We start from the raw sequence: 17,208 nt of genomic DNA, 5'->3' as shown, positions 1-17,208 counted from the left end.
GATCAGACAAGTGTGTAATGAAGACTGGCCATGTTAACATTGACATCTGTGGGAGTGGAGTTGGTGGAAGGCACCCTGTAATATTTGATCAGACAAGTGTGTAATGAAGACTGGCCACATGTTAACATTGTCGTCTGTGGGACTGGAGTTGGTAGAAGTCACCTGGTAAGATTTTATCAGACAAGTGTGTAATGAAGACTGGCCACATGTTAACATTGTCGTCTGTGGGACTGCAGTTGGTGGAGGAAGTCACCTTGTAAGATTTGACCAGACAAGTGTGTAATGAAGACTGGCCACGTTAACATTGACATCTGTGGGAGTAGATTTGGTGGAAGGCCCCTGTAAGATTTGATCAGACAAGTGTGTAATGAAGACTGGCCATGTTAACATTGACATCTGTGGGAGTGGAGTTGGTGGAAGGCACCCTGTAATATTTGATCAGACAAGTGTGTAATGAAGACTGGCCACATGTTAACATTGTCGTCTGTGGGACTGGAGTTGGTAGAAGTCACCTGGTAAGATTTTATCAGACAAGTGTGTAATGAAGACTGGCCACATGTTAACATTGTCGTCTGTGGGACTGCAGTTGGTGGAGGAAGTCACCTTGTAAGATTTGACCAGACAAGTGTGTAATGAAGACTGGCCACGTTAACACTGACATCTGTGGGAGTAGATTTGGTGGAAGGCCCCTGTAAGATTTGATCAGACAAGTGTGTAATGAAGACTGGCCATGTTAACATTGACATCTGTGGGAGTGGAGTTGGTGGAAGGCACCCTGTAATATTTGATCAGACAAGTGTGTAATGAAGACTGGCCACATGTTAACATTGTCGTCTGTGGGACTGGATTTGGTAGAAGTCACCTGGTAAGATTTTATCAGACAAGTGTGTAATGAAGACTGGCCACATGTTAACATTGTCATCTGTGGGACTGCAGTTGGTGGAGGAAGTCACCTTGTAAGATTTGACCAGACAAGTGTGTAATGAAGACTGGCCACGTTAACATTGACATCTGTGGGAGTAGATTTGGTGGAAGGCCCCTGTAAGATTTGATCAGACAAGTGTGTAATGAAGACTGGCCATGTTAACATTGACATCTGTGGGAGTGGATTTGATGGAAGGCACCCTGTAATATTTGATCAGACAAGTGTGTAATGAAGACTGGCCACATGTTAACATTGTCGTCTGTGGGACTGGAGTTGGTAGAAGTCACCTGGTAAGATTTTATCAGACAAGTGTGTAATGAAGACTGGCCACATGTTAACATTGTCGTCTGTGGGACTGCAGTTGGTGGAGGAAGTCACCTTGTAAGATTTGAACAGACAAGTGTGTAATGAAGACTGGCCACGTTAACATTGACATCTGTGGGAGTAGATTTGGTGGAAGGCCCCTGTAAGATTTGATCAGACAAGTGTGTAATGAAGACTGGCCATGTTAACCTTTACATCTGTGGGAGTGGATTTGATGGAAGTCACCCGGTAAGATTTGATCAGACCAGTGTGTAATGAAGACTGGCCACATGTTAACATGTTGTCTGTGGGACTGGAGTTGGTGGAAGTCACCTGGTAAGATTTGATCAGACCAGTGTGTAATGAAGACTGGCCACATGTTAACATTGTCATCTGCGGGACTGGAGTTGATGGAAGGCATCCTGTAATATTTGATCAGACAAGTGTGTAATGAAGACTGGCCACATGTTAACATTGTTGTCTGTGAGACTGGAGTTGGTGGAAGTCACCCGGTAAGATTTGATCAGGCAAGTGTGTAATGAAGACTGGCCACATGTTAACATTGTCGGCTGTGAGACTGGAGTTGGTGGAAAGCACCTGATAAGATTTGATCAGACCAGTGTAATGAAGACTGGCTGTCTGGCTTCCTGAAGTAATTGATTTATCAGACACATCCATCCTGATGACACTGGAGACCCTGAGAAGAATGTTAAAGACATTTTCCACACCATCCCACGGAGAACGTGGCATAATTACTTCAGAATTTATCACATGGCAGTGTTTCGGCCAGAAGGAAATTTTTGGGTATGGCACTATATGGAAGTGAATGCAACCACAGTCAACAGAGGATATGGGGGGCCTCCCCAAGAAAGAAAATGGGTTACGTTTAGGGTTAGGGTTAAGAAAATAATACATTAACGATAAGAGTAATTAATTTTGTCAAAAGATTAACTTAAAAAAAAACAAATCTGCCAAAAAAATTGGGTATGGCGCCATACCCATTTTACCCTCTGGCAGAAACCCTGCATGATGGGGGTGGGCGCATGTGGCTGATCAAGGGGCTGTAATTACGGTTAGTCGGGCTGCTCCAATGCTTAAACACATTATTTTGGTGGTTAGTGTATAAATCAAAGTTAATGTCTATTTTTTTTGGGGGGGGGGGTAATGATACAATTAGAGCACGTTGATTAATTAATCACTGGGTGTCAAATATTTGCTCATTCTGACATCTTCAGAGGAAAGCTATTATCTGCAAGAGATCTTCTATAAGATAAGATAAAAGATAAAAACTTTATTGCATATATACATTCCACATATGGAAGTGGATGTAAAACATGTGCACAAACAAGACATACAAACATCATACTATTCTAATAACTAAATAAGGACTAATTATGGGCATTACATGTATAATCATGAACAAATTTGCATACTACACCAGCACAGGCTGGATTTTGGTTTTGCATAATAAATATAAATGTTTCTTGCATACTCATACTTGTAAATAGGTAATTATAGAAAGTTAGATATGCATACAATTTGACACGTTGACTATTATATTTCTTACATATTATGATATGATGGTATTCATCTTCAATTACATTGCAGTGGTCACATAAACGTTCTTCCACTGGAGTGAAGGGTTTTGTATGGCGCCCAGTCTCTATTTTCAATTTGTGGTCACTGAGACGTAATTTAGTAAAAGCTTTACGGTGTTCTGGATGTAGACAGTACAATAAATATGGCTCTAGTTGAATATAGTTTTTATATAATTTGTATGTTCGCATCTTATTACTGGATCCATCTCTTTTGGCTGGAGCTGTAAGATTTTCTTTTAAAATATTGTGATACTCTATATGCATCTTCCCACAGACAAGGATAATGTATCATGTTTCAGGTGTAGGGTCAGATGTAACCCAGTAGTAAAGTGCTCGCTTGATGCGCGGTCAGCCTCGGATCAATCACCATCTGTTGTCCCATTGGGCTATTTCTCATTCTAGCCAGTGCACCATGAATGTCCCATTGGGCTATTTCTCATTCTAGCCAGTGCACCATGAATGTCCCATTGGGCTATTTCTCATTCTAGCCAGTGCACCATGAATGTCCCATTGGGCTATTTCTCATTCTAGCCAGTGCACCATCTGTTGTCCCATTGGGCTATTTCTCATTCTAGCCAGTACACCATGAATGTCCCATTAGTCATTTCTCATTCTAGCCAGTGGACCATGAATGTCCCATTGGGCTATTTCTCATTCTAGCCAGTGCACCATGAATGTCCCATTAGCCATTTCTCATTCTAGCCAGTGGACCATGAATGTCCCATTGGGCTATTTCTCATTCTAGCCAGTGCACCATGAATGTCCCATTGGGCTATTTCTCATTCTAGCCAGTGCACCATGAATGTCCCATTAGCCATTTCTCATTCTAGCCAGTGGACCATGAATGTCCCATTGGGCTATTTCTCATTCTAGCCAGTGCACCATGAATGTCCCATTGGGCTATTTCTCATTCTAGCCAGTGCACCATGAATGTCCCATTGGGCTATTTCTCATTCCAGCCAGTGCACCATGAATGTCCCATTGGGCTATTTCTCATTCTAGCCAGTGCACCATGAATGTCCCATTGGGCTATTTCTCATTCTAGCCAGTGCACCATGAATGTCCCATTGGGCTATTTCTCATTCTGGCCAGTGCACCATGAATGTCCCATTGAGCTATTTCTCATTCTAACCAGTGCACCATGAATCTCATTGGGCTATTTCTCATTCTAGCCAGTGCACCATGAATGTTCCATTAGCAATTTCTCATTCTAGCCAGTGCACCATGAATGTCCCACTGGGCTATTTCTCATTCTAGCCAGTGCACCATGAATGTCCCATTGGGCTATTTCTCATTCTAACCAGTGCACCATGAATGTGCCATTAGCCATTTCTCATTCTAGCCAGTGCACCATGAATGTCCCATTGGGCTATTTCTCATTCTAGCCAGTGCACCATGAATGTCCCATTGGGCTATTTCTCATTCTAACCAGTGCACCATGAATGTTCCATTAGCAATTTCTCATTCTAGCCAGTGCACCATGAATGTCCCACTGGGCTATTTCTCATTCTAGCCAGTGCACCATGAATGTCCCATTGGGCTATTTCTCATTCTAACCAGTGCACCATGAATGTGCCATTAGCCATTTCTCATTCTAGCCAGTGCACCATGAATGTCCCATTGGGCTATTTCTCATTCTAGCCAGTGCACCATGAATGTCCCATTGGGCTATTTCTCATTCTAACCAGTGCACCATGAATGTGCCATTAGCCATTTCTCATTCTAGCCAGTGCACCATGAATGTCCCATGGAGCCATTTCTCATTCTAGCCAGTGCACCATGAATGTCCCATTGGGCTATTTCTCATTCTAGCCAGTGCACCATGAATGTCCCATTGGGCTATTTCTCATTCTAGCCAGTGCACCATGAATGTCCCGTTGGGCTATTTCTCATTCTAGCCAGTGCACCATGAATGTCCCATTGGGTTATTTCTCATTCTAGCCAGTGCACCATGAATGTCCCATTGGGCTATTTCTCATTCTAGCCAGTGCACCATGAATGTCCCGTTGGGCTATTTCTCATTCTAGCCAGTGCACCATGAATGTGCCATTAGCCATTTCTCATTCTAGTCAGTGCACCATGAATGTCCCATTGGGCTATTTCTCATTCTAGCCAGTGAACCATGAATGTCCCATTGGGCTATTTCTCATTCTAGCCAGTGCACCATGAATGTCCCGTTGGGCTATTTCTCATTCTAGCCAGTGCACCATGAATGTTCCATTGGGCTATTTCTCATTCTAGCCAGTGCACCATGAATGTCCCATTGGGTTATTTCTCATTCTAGCCAGTGCACCATGAATGTCCCATTGGGCTATTTCTCATTCTAGCCAGTGCACCATGAATGTCCCATTGGGCTATTTCTCATTCTAGCCAGTGCACCATGAATGTCCCGTTGGGCTATTTCTCATTCTAGCCAGTGCACCATGAATGTCCCGTTGGGCTATTTCTCATTCTAGCCAGTGCACCATGAATGTCCCATTGGGTTATTTCTCATTCTAGCCAGTGCACCATGAATGTGCCATTAACCATTTCTCATTCTAGCCAGTGCACCATGAATGTCCCATTGGGTTATTTCTCATTCTAGCCAGTGCACCATGAATGTTCCATTAGCCATTTCTCATTCTAGCCAGTGCACCATGAATGTCCCATTGGGTTATTTCTCATTCTAGCCAGTGCACCATGAATGTCCCATTGGGCTATTTCTCATTCTAGCCAGTGCACCATGAATGTCCCATTGGGCTATTTCTCATTCTAGCCAGTGCACCATGAATGTCCCATTGGGCTATTTCTCATTCTAGCCAGTGCACCATGAATGTGCCATTGGGCTATTTCTCATTCTAGCCAGTGCACCATGAATGTCCCATTGGGCTATTTCTCATTCTAGCCAGTGCACCATGAATGTGCCATTGGGCTATTTCTCATTCTAGCCAGTGCACCATGAATGTGCCATTGGGCTATTTCTCATTCTAGCCAGTGCACCATGAATGTGCCATTGGGTTATTTCTCATTCTAGCCAGTGCACCATGAATGTGCCATTAGCCATTTCTCATTCTAGCCAGTGCACCATGAATGTGCCATTGGGTTATTTCTCATTCTAGCCAGTGCACCATGAATGTGCCATTAGCCATTTCTCATTCTAGCCAGTGCACCATGAATGTGCCATTGGGTTATTTCTCATTCTAGCCAGTGCACCATGAATGTCCCATTGGGCTATTTCTCATTCTAGCCAGTGCACCATGAATGTGCCATTGGGCTATTTCTCATTCTAGCCAGTGCACCATGAATGTCCCATTGGGCTATTTCTCATTCTAGCCAGTGCACCATGAATGTGCCATTGGGCTATTTCTCATTCTAGCCAGTGCACCATGAATGTCCCATTGGGCTATTTCTCATTCTAGCCAGTGCACCATGAATGTGCCATTAGCCATTTCTCATTCTAGCCAGTGCACCATGAATGTCCCATTGGGCTATTTCTCATTCTAGCCAGTGCACCATGAATGTGCCATTAGCCATTTCTCATTCTAGCCAGTGCACCATGAATGTCCCATTGGGTTATTTCTCATTCTAGCCAGTGCACCATGAATGTGCCATTAGCCATTTCTCATTCTAGCCAGTGCACCATGAATGTCCCATTGGGTTATTTCTCATTCTAGCCAGTGCACCATGAATGTCCCATTGGGCTATTTCTCATTCTAGCCAGTGCACCATGAATGTCCCATTGGGCTATTTCTCATTCTAGCCAGTGCACCATGAATGTCCCATTGGGCTATTTCTCATTCTAACCAGTGCACCATGAATGTCCCATTGGGCTATTTCTCATTCTAGCCAATGCACCATGAATGTCCCATTGGGCTATTTCTCATTCTAGCCAGTGCACCATGAATGTGCCATTGGGCTATTTCTCATTCTAGCCAGTGCACCATGAATGTCCCATTGGGCTATTTCTCATTCTAGCCAGTGCACCATGAATGTGCCATTGGGCTATTTCTCATTCTAGCCAGTGCACCATGAATGTGCCATTGGGCTATTTCTCATTCTAGCCAATGCACCATGAATGTCCCATTGGGCTATTTCTCATTCTAGCCAATGCACCATGAATGTGCCATTGGGCTATTTCTCATTTTTCATTTCTCAGTAAGCCTTTCCTACATGTATGTGACAGCAGCAACTTACTTCCCTTTAATTGTAATCAGTGTGCTCTAGTGGTGTCGTCAAACAAAACAAACATTAATTTTATCTTATTTGTTTCATTCAAGTAATTAAGTATCAAAATTAACCATGTACATGTATGTCAAAACACCAAGTAACTCCATAAACAAACATTCAATTCCTTTTCTTTTCTTTCTCTTCCAACTTCACTTTATGGGTGGTGAATATCCAAAACTATTTCCTCCGCATCATAACCCCCTCCCCCAACCCAGTGTGCGATTTTGGTTTAAAAAATGTAAGTGTCATAAGGACTCCCTGTTTGCAAATCTTTCGAGCCGGCCACTAACCCAGCGAGCCCTGCTGTGTGTCTCCAGTAGAACAGAAGATACACTATATGTTTTGCATGAAACCATGGAAAAGATTGCTTTTCAAGACTGCTTTCCCAGGATTTTGAGGTATATGCTGACTGTGTCATTTCAAAGAATCAATGTAATTTGTACAAATAACTTTTACGAGCCATGTGCACTCATGTGCTAGCCAATTTAGAGAGTCCTATATGATTTTTGCAAGCATCGGGCTCCTGGACTCCTCAAAATCGCATACTGCAACCCCATTGTGATCAATACTGGATTCCGGAAAGGCTCTTAAAGGGACATTCCTCATTTTGCTGCATTATCAGATGTTTCTGACTAATAAAATATTTCTACAATTAAACTTACATATTAAATATATTTTCTTGTTTAGAATATCAGTGTCTGTGTATATTCAATGTGTTTCTGGTCGTCTTTATATTTGTAAGAAAAAAGTAAAGTTTGTTTTATTTAACGACGCCACTAGAGCACATTGATTTTTTATCTTATCATCGGCTATTGGACGTCAAACATATGGTCATTCTGACACTGTTTTTAGAGGAAACCCGCTGTCGCCACATAGGCTACTCTTTTATGACAGGCAGCAAGGGATCTTTTATTTGCGCTTCCCACAGGCAGGATAGCACAAACCATGGCCTTTGTTGAACCAGTTATGGATCACTGGTCGGTGCAAGTGGTTTACACCTACCCATTGAGCCTTGCGGAGCACTCACTCAGGGTTTGGAGTCGGTATCTGGATTAAAAATCCCATGCCTCGACTGGGATCCGAACCCAGTACCTACCAGCCTGTAGACCGATGGCCTAACCACGACGCCACCAAGGCCGGTCCGAATTTACGAAGCACGTTGTTTCTTAAACGCAGGTGTTTAAGCGTTGTAAATATACATGTAACATAAACAGGCTTTGTAAATTTGACCCTATACACTGGCATAGAAGTGGGGGGTGCGGGGGGCATATGTCTCTCTCCCCCCCCCCCCCCCCCGCCCCGCCCCAGTTAGTAGCAATGGTTTTTATATATTTATACATGTATTTATATATACACGTGTGTGTGCCACCCTCCTCCACTTTTTGGCACCTTCCTAAGCCCATGCTCTATGTTTAATGGGTCTATCTATTTCATATAATTTGATAAGGGAATTGTTTTCCATCCAGCTATATCGATGTTACTAAATGCTTGTTAGACCAGGGTTTTTTTGTTCACCAACTGTATGTACATGATATAGCTAATTTGATTCTGCCTTAATATATACTCTTCAAAAGAAGAAATGCAAAACCACATTGTCGTAACATTTGGAGAATTGATTTAATTATTGAATGGTGAGTCCGATAATTACCAAATGTTGCAGGATTGTTCACAATTCACTCTAGTCCATTGTGAGTAAGTGATAGGACACACCACCAAGGTCAAGGTCATCTGGAGTCAATACCGGGTGTGGCCTCCGCGTGTGTTGACAACTGCCTGGCACCGCCTGCCCATTGAAGCAACCAGAGTACGGATGACGTCCCGGGGGATGGTGGCCCACTCGGCCTGCAAGGCTGCTGCCAGCTCGGGCAGGGTCTGGGGCTGTGGTTGTCGCTGTCGGAGGCGTCGGTCCAACTCGTCCCATAGATGCTCAGTTGGGTTCAAATCCGGTGATATCGATGGCCAAGGAAGGACATTAATGTTGTTGTTCTGTAGGAAGCCGTTGTGAGACGTGCTGTGTGAGGCCTGGCGTTGTCATGTTGGAACACTGCGTTGGCGTTGGCCATAACTGGAACGATGTGTGGCCGGAGGATCTGGTCAATGTAGCCCTGTGCATTCAGGTTGCCCTGCACGTGGACCAGGTCAGTTCTGCCAGTGTGTGAGATGGCTGCCCACACCATGACACTACCCCCGCCGAATCTGTCCACTTCCTGCACGCAGTTTGCCGCATAACGTTCACCACGACACCTATACACGCGACATCTTCCATCATGACGTCGGAGCAGAAATCGGGACTCGTCACTGAACCACACCTGTCTCCATCGCAGTTGAGGCCATTGTCGATGAATCTGGCACCACTGCAGTCGGAGTCGACGGTGTTGTGGTGTTAAAAATGACACCTCGAACTGGACGTCTGGCACGAATTCCTACCTCACGTAGGCGGTTCCGTACGGTCTGGTCGGATATCCTGCGCAAACCTGGTATTGCTGCGACTGTGGAGGTGGCAGTAGTCAATCGTTCCCGAAGGTGGCGTACCCGGATGTAGCGGTCCTGCCCGGGGGTAGTGACCCGTGGTCGACCGGATCTAGGGAGGTCACGTGTTGATCCATGTTGCTGGTAACGGTCCCACAGTCTGGAGATGGTGCTTGGGGACACATGGAATGCCCTGGCAACGGCCGTTCTGGATTCGCCTGCGTCTAGTCGGCCGATGGCATTGTTTCTCTGCGGTTCACTGAGACGTGGCATGTCCTGGATTGTCAACTGTCGGCCAGATACAGAGGCCAGGCAAGCGAACACCCTGCACTTTTATACTGTCGGTGTTCATGTTGCACGTGCAGACAACGCACGTGCAGTGGTGACATGGTTTGCACGTGGCTGCGTTTTTGCGACTATTCACATTTTGGAACTTTATTGTACAGTAGCTGCGTTTTATCGAATGTAACCGTGGGAATGTGTTTGGGACATGCAATGACCTTATAATTTATATTCACAAAGCATGAACCGGTAGGAAACATAAAATCGGAGTTATAACCCATTTGTACCCTTTTGCGTTTCTTTTTTTGAAGAGTATATTTTGGAGGTACATACATGTACATGTAGTCCTTTTTAAAATTGTATATTGTATTGTATTGTATTGTATTGTATAGTATACAGTTTCTTGCTTATCATGCACTACTGGACTCTGTCACTGTTGGGGGGGGGGGGGGGCGAGATATATAGCTTAATGTACGGTCATTTTGGGATCTATCCCTGTCAGTGGGCCCATTGGGCTATTTCAAGCTCCAGCCAGTGCAACACGACTGGTACATCAAAGGCCGTGGTATGTCCTATCCTGTCTAAGGGATGGTGCATATAAAAGATCCCTTGCTGCTAATCGGAAGAGTAGCGACAGCAGGTTTCCTCTCTCAATATCTGTGTGGTCCTTAACCTTATGTCCGACGCCATATAACCACAAATAAAATGTGTTGAGTGCGTTAAAATAAAACATTTCCTTCCTTCCTTTGTTTAGAATATGGGTGGGATATAGCTCAGTAGGTTGAGTGCTCGCTTGAGGTGTTTGGGTCGCATTATCGAACCACCGCAGTGGATCCATTCAACTGATTGGGTTTTTCTCGTTTCATCCAGTGCACCACAACTGGTCAAAGGCCATGGTATGTGCTTTCCTGTCTGGAAAAGTGCATATAAAAGATCTCTTTCTGCATTAGGAAAAAGGTAGGTTGCCTCTAATGACTAAGTCAAAATTACAAATGTTTGACATCCAGTAGCTGATGATTAATTAACTAATGTGCTCCAGTAGTGTCGTTAAACAAAACAAACTTTTTAAAACATGATTAATTAATCAGTATGCTCTATTTGTGTCATTAAACAAAACAAACTTTTTAGAACATTATATGCAGTTGCTTGCTTATCAGGTGAGTTTTAGATAGAAATGCCATATCTTATCATAAGAGAAAAAAACATACTGATACGTTTAAAGTCTTTCGAGATGATAACCATCAGGAATTCTATCCAGAAAGCGTGAATTAACCCCTCTATACCCTCATTTTACTCTGATACAATCAGTGAAGGGTGTCCACAGCCATTTCTTTTGTGACCTCTGACCTGCCATTCGTGGCTAATGGAGAGCCATTTAATCTAATTGGTCCAGTAATTGACTTGCAGCTGTCAATCATCTGGCACACTGGGGGAATGGGATTTTCTACACCACTAGCTCCAGTTAGTGTACATACGTTGCTTGATCACTGGCTGTGTGTTGTGGGCTTAGAGACGATGTTCTTAAGTAAAGCCTGTGCCACCGTCACATAACGATATATATACCTGTGAGTACAATTACGGATAATTAAGGCATGTAGGTATACCTGTCAACATGTGCATGTTAAAGTATCTAGATAAATAATTAAATCTAGTTTAAGATGTTGTTTACAGTATTTTGTTACGAGTATTTATGGAAAAGTCTACAGTTCATTTATAATACTTTTAGTTTGATTTGGTTATGATTTGTAATTAAATATAAGTGAAAATACAACTGAATTCAGATTTCTTCAATCTCTCTCTCTCTCTCTCTAACATCTCTGTCTCTTTCTCTGTCTGTCTGTCTGTCTCTCTCTCTCTCTCTCTCTCTCTCTCCTCTCTCTCTCTCTCTCTCTCTTTCTCTCTCTTTCTGTGTGTGTCTAACATCTCTCTGTTTTCCTCTGTGTCTCTTTCTCTGTCTGTCTGTCCTTACTTCTCTTCTCTCTCTCTCTCTCTCTCTCTCTCTCTCTCTCTCTCTCTCTCTCTCTCTCTCTCTCTCTCTCTCTCTCTCTCTCTCTCTCTCTCTCTCTCTCTCTCTCTCTCTTTCTGTGTGTGTCTAACATCTCTCTGTTTTTCTCTGTGTCTCTTTCTCTGTCTGTCTGTCTGTGTCTCTTTCTCTGTCTGTCTGTCTGTCTGTCTGTCTGTCTGTCTGTCTGTCTGTCTCTCTCTCTCTCTCTCTCTCTCTCTCTCTCTCTCTCTCTCTCTCTCTCTCTCTCTCTCTCTCTCTCTCTCTCTCTCTCTCTCTCTCTCTCATATGACTATTATCTTGCACTCATTTACTTCTTATCCTTGAACTTTACTGTCAATTTCTTTATGAATTACCTTATAAATTAATATTCATTAATTATTTATGTTCCTAATTGTTTCTTGTTTGAACGCTAGCAAAAACTAAATAATAAGCAGACTAATTGAATTTGTTTGCTTGAATTATTTGTCAATTAACTATAGAAGAAGTAAAGAAATGTTTTATTTAACAACGCACTCAACACATTTTATTTATGGTTATATTGCGTCAGACATATGGTTAAGGACCATAAAGATATTGAGAGAGGAAACCCGCTGTCACCACATCATGGGCTACTCTTTTCGATTAGCAGCAAGGTCAATTAACTATAGTGTCTGCCAATTTCTAGCAGTAATACTTAAGGAAAAAGCCTTAATATTAGCTATCTATTACTATATATATTAAGAGTCAATATATATTTTATGCATTTTTCTTTAAATATTTTGTTTTGTTTAACAACACCATTAAAGCACATTGATTTATTAATCATTGACTATTGGACGTCAAGCATTTGGTAATTTTGATGTAAAGTTTTAGAGAAGAAACATGCTCCATTTTTTTATCATTAGTAGCAAGGGATCTTTTATACACACCATCTCAAAGACAGGATAGCACATACCACAGCCTTTGATATAACAGTCATGGTGCACTGGCTGGAACGAGAAATAACCCAATAGGCCCAATGACGAGATTGATCCTAGACCGACTGTGCATTCAACGAGCACTTTACAACTGGTCTGCATCCCGCCCCATTCTTGATGCGTGTTGTGTCTAGGATCGATCCCTGTCAGTGGACCCATTTGGCTATTTCTCGTTCCAGAGGCTGTGGTATGTACTATCCTGTCTGTGGGATGGTGCATATAAAAGATCCCTTGCTGTTAATCAAAAAGAGTAGCTCATGAATTGGCGACAGTCGGTTTCCTCTTTCAATATCTGTGTGCTCCTTAACCATATGTCCGGCACCATATAACCGTAAATAAAATGTGTTGAGTGCGTCGTTAAATAAATAAAAATTCTTCCTTCCCTTGTAAGATGTCATTCTTGTGGCATGTTCATTATTTAATGATTTCAACACCAGTTCGGAGTGAACAAAATGACGTAAATACCTGTACGTATTATTGAATAACTATACATGTTAATGTATCCTGCAACCACTGTTTCTATGCCCGATTATGATAACCAATTAAAGCAAAGTCATATCCATATAGTAGCAGATTACGACTTTTGACGTCATACATGTGATGTCACACACAATGCTACATTACAAAATCACTCATTTGACCTCTAGGTCATCTGGAGGCGGGAACACAGCACTCACTCAATTCGCGGTCAGTGTGGGATCCCTGTTGATGAGCCCATTAGGCTATTTCTCGCACCATGACTGGTATATCATAGGTGGTGGTATATACTATCCTGTCTGTGGGATGGTGCATATAAAAGATCCCTTGCTGCTAATTGAAAAAGAGTAGCCCGTGAAGTGGCAACAACGGGTTTCCTCTCTCAATATCTGTGTAGTCCTTAACCATATGTTCAACACCATATAACCGTAAATAAAATGTGTTGAGTGCATCGTTAAATAAAACATTTCCTTCATTCCTCTCCTTCTCCTTTCTGTCTATCTGTCTGTCTCTCCATCTCTCCATCTTTCCCTAATCCCTCCTCTATATCTCTCTCTCTTTCTCTATCAGTCTCTCTCTCTCTCCCTCTCTCCTGACTGTGAGATGGTGCACATAAAAGATCCCTTGCTGCTAATTGAGAAAGAGTAGCCCGTGAAGTGGCGACAGTGGGTTTCCTCTCTCAATATCTGTGTAGTCCTTAACCATATGTCCGATGCCATATAACTGTAAATAAAATGTGTTGAGTGCGTCGTTAAACAAAACATTTCCTTCCTTATCCTGCAACCACTGTTTTTATTACCCAGTTATGATGACCGATTAAAGCAGTCATAAACGTATAATAGTAGATTATGACTTTTAGACATCAGACTGTGACACCTGTGATGTCACATGCATTGCTACATTACAAAATCACTCATTTGACCTCTAGGTCATCTTACAAGAGTTAAATATATAAAGAGAGTTAAAACTATACATGTATAAAGATTACCAAATGTTTCACATCTAATAGCCAATGATCAATTAATCAATGTGCTCTAGTGGTGTCATTAAACAAAACAAACTTTTGTTTCCTTGGATTGGGGAAGTTACTTGTAACATGGTATTTGTGAATATAAAAAAGAAAAAAAGAAAAATAAAGAAGAAGAAAATGTTAATGAAAGATATTATTATACATATTAAATATAGTTTCTTCTTTAAAATATCAGTGTCTGTTGGTGTAGTGGTGTTGGTATAAAGTGCTTCTACTGGCAGTCTATTTCTCGTTTAGCCAGTGCACCACGACTGGTATATCAAAGGCCATGGTATGTGCTATCCTGTCTGTGGAATAGTGCATATAAAAGATCCCTTGCTGCTAATGGAAAAATGTTGCGGGTTTCTTCTGATGATTACAAGTCAGAATTACCAAATGTTTGACATCTGAGCCAGTGATTAATTGATCAATGTACTCTAGTGGTGTCATTAAACAAAACTTTAACTTTTTTTTACCGAGACAGGACAGTATATACCAAAGCCTTTAGAAAATGAACAAATTCACGTTGCTACAGCTGGACCAATGGGATAATGTTAAATAACAGAAATGAATGTAACAGAAATTTAATTATTATGTGAGAGAGAGAGAGAGGGAGGGAGGGAGGGAGGGAGAGAGAGAGAGAGGGAGTGGGGGAGAGAGAGAGATGGAAAGAGAAAGACAGACAGACAGAGAGAGAGGGGTGAGAGAATGAGAGAGAGGAGTGAGAGAATGAGAGAGGGGGTGACAGAGAAGGAGAAAGTGAGAGAGAGAGGGAGACAGAGAGAGAGAGAGACAGAGAGAGAGAGCATGAGAGAGAGCATGACAGAGAGGGGGTGACAGAGAGAGAGAGAGTGGGGGAGAGAGAGACGGAGAGAGAGAAAGACAGACAGAGAGGGGGTGACAGAGAGGGAGAGAGAGAGAGAGAGAATGACAGAGAGAGAGGGGGTGACAGAGAGAGAGAGAGGGAGAGAGGGAGAGAAAGAGCATGACAGAGAGAGAGAGGGGGTGACAGAGAGAGAGGGAGAGAGAGAGAGAGAGAAAAAAAGCATGACAGAGAGAGGGGTGACAGAGAGAGAGGGGGAGAGAGAGAGGGGGTGACAGAAAGAGGGGGTGACAGAGAGAGAGGGGGTGACAGAGAGAGGGGGTGACAGAGAGAGAGAGGGAGAGAGAGAGGGGGTGACAGAGAGAGAGAGGGGTGACAGAGGGAGAGAAAGAGCTCTTTTCTTTGACACCATTTCAGAGAATTCAGAACAGTCTTGTTAGATGACAGGGTGAGAGTACGGCTTTAAGAGCCTACAGATATTATATCTATTTTATATAGAGATTCTCTTCACTGTGTCATGGTTGATAGTGCATGCTTGTACCTGAATCGCCTATAACTAGCTATAAACCATCACGTTATTAATAACCCATAAACACATATACAGCTTTATGGGCATTTTATTGACTCTTCTCTCTGATGTGTTAATATATGTATAATTCTACATGTATGTACATGTATGTATCGGAGTTAGATTAGGTTATGTAAATGGTGGGGGGTGTGGGGGGGGGGGGGGGAGGAGACTGAGATATACAGTGAAACCTCTCAAAACAGGACCCTCTGTAAACCTGAATTCCCCCAAAAATCGGACGTTTTTCACGGTCGTTTTTTTTAAAATCATTACAGAAATAAACCTCTCTAAAACTGGATACCACTTTACTTGATTCCAAGGGTGTCCAGTGTAGAGGGGTTTCACTGTATTTGGATTAGCAGAGTTCCCCTCCCAAGAGCTGAACAGTTCAGGCCCTTTTAAGGGTCCCTATGGGCAACCTAGGGAGACACATCAGCACCACATAGGTCTAATTAACGAGCTACTCTTGGCCTACTAACTTCCAAACCTATTCGTAGCTCTCTACCTTTCCATTTAGATTGACCATTCAAAATTGTCCCTAAATTCCTGCATCAAAAATGCGCATCATTTCTCTTTGGCTTAATCCCACGGGACATTCCAAATTCCATAGCACCATACCACCCTCCGCCTGTTACCGTCTACGGTCGGACTGCTGGTGCTCCGTTGCACCTGCCAGTGCAGGCGGTTCCCTTTCCTGTCCTGGACGAAGGAGCCGGCTGAGGCCAACACCTGTGCCCAGGACAGCCGTGCACTACAAAAGCTTGCTCTGAATGTGCACGTTAAACAATCATTCAGTTTCATTCCATGCCTCCCAGTTTCTGTGATGTTTTTAAAAATGAATTGTTGTAGTATTTATATCTATGGTGTGTATACATGAATGTTCAGGGAAGGTAGGACTATAGCAGTTTAATATGCAGTCATACCTGTTCAGACTGGATCACACTTATTATATAAGATTCAATTTTTTTAGTGTTTACATTCATACCCTTTCTGTTCCATTTTTTCACAAGTGGCATTGAAAACACACACTAAAGAAACTACAACTGACAACCAAAAGCCGATTAAGTCTTCACAACCGATAATAATCATGCAGTGTCTTGGTGACATCTGCTTGGAAATATGACTAAAGAACTGTGATATGACAGATGACTGGAAATATGACTAAAGAACTGTGATATGACAGCTGACTGGAAATATGATTAAAGAACTGGAAAGAATGAAGGAAGGATTTTATTTTATGACGCACTCAACACATTTTATTTACGGTTATAAGGCATCGGACATATGGTTAAGGAGCACACAAATATTGAGAGAGGAAACTTGTCGCCACTTCATGGACTACTCTTTTCGACTAGCAGCAAGGGATCTTTTATATGCACCATCCCACGGACAGGATAGTACATACCACTGCCTTTGTTACACCAATTGATGGAGCACTGGCTGGAACAAGAAATAGCCCAATAGGTCCACCGACGGGGATTGATCCTAGACCTACTGCACATCAAGCTAATGATTTACCACTGGGCTAAATCTCGCCCCGACTAAATACTGATACAACAGATGGCTGGAAATATGACTAAAGAACTG

The 17,208-nt window shown here is 42.6% G+C and overlaps 1 protein-coding gene across 1 annotated transcript in view; it reads left to right on the top strand.

Annotated features, from left to right (window-relative positions):
- The window catches only part of LOC121372891 (hydroxysteroid 11-beta-dehydrogenase 1-like protein), a 122,945-nt gene that overhangs the window by 71,111 nt on the left and 34,626 nt on the right, over nt 1-17,208 (top strand). The window lies entirely within an intron of this gene.

The sequence above is a fragment of the Gigantopelta aegis genome, chromosome 5 (genome assembly GCF_016097555.1).
Source record: "Gigantopelta aegis isolate Gae_Host chromosome 5, Gae_host_genome, whole genome shotgun sequence".
In the NCBI taxonomy this organism is placed as follows: domain Eukaryota; kingdom Metazoa; phylum Mollusca; class Gastropoda; order Neomphalida; family Peltospiridae; genus Gigantopelta; species Gigantopelta aegis.
This window is presented reverse-complemented; position numbering and strand designations above follow the sequence as displayed.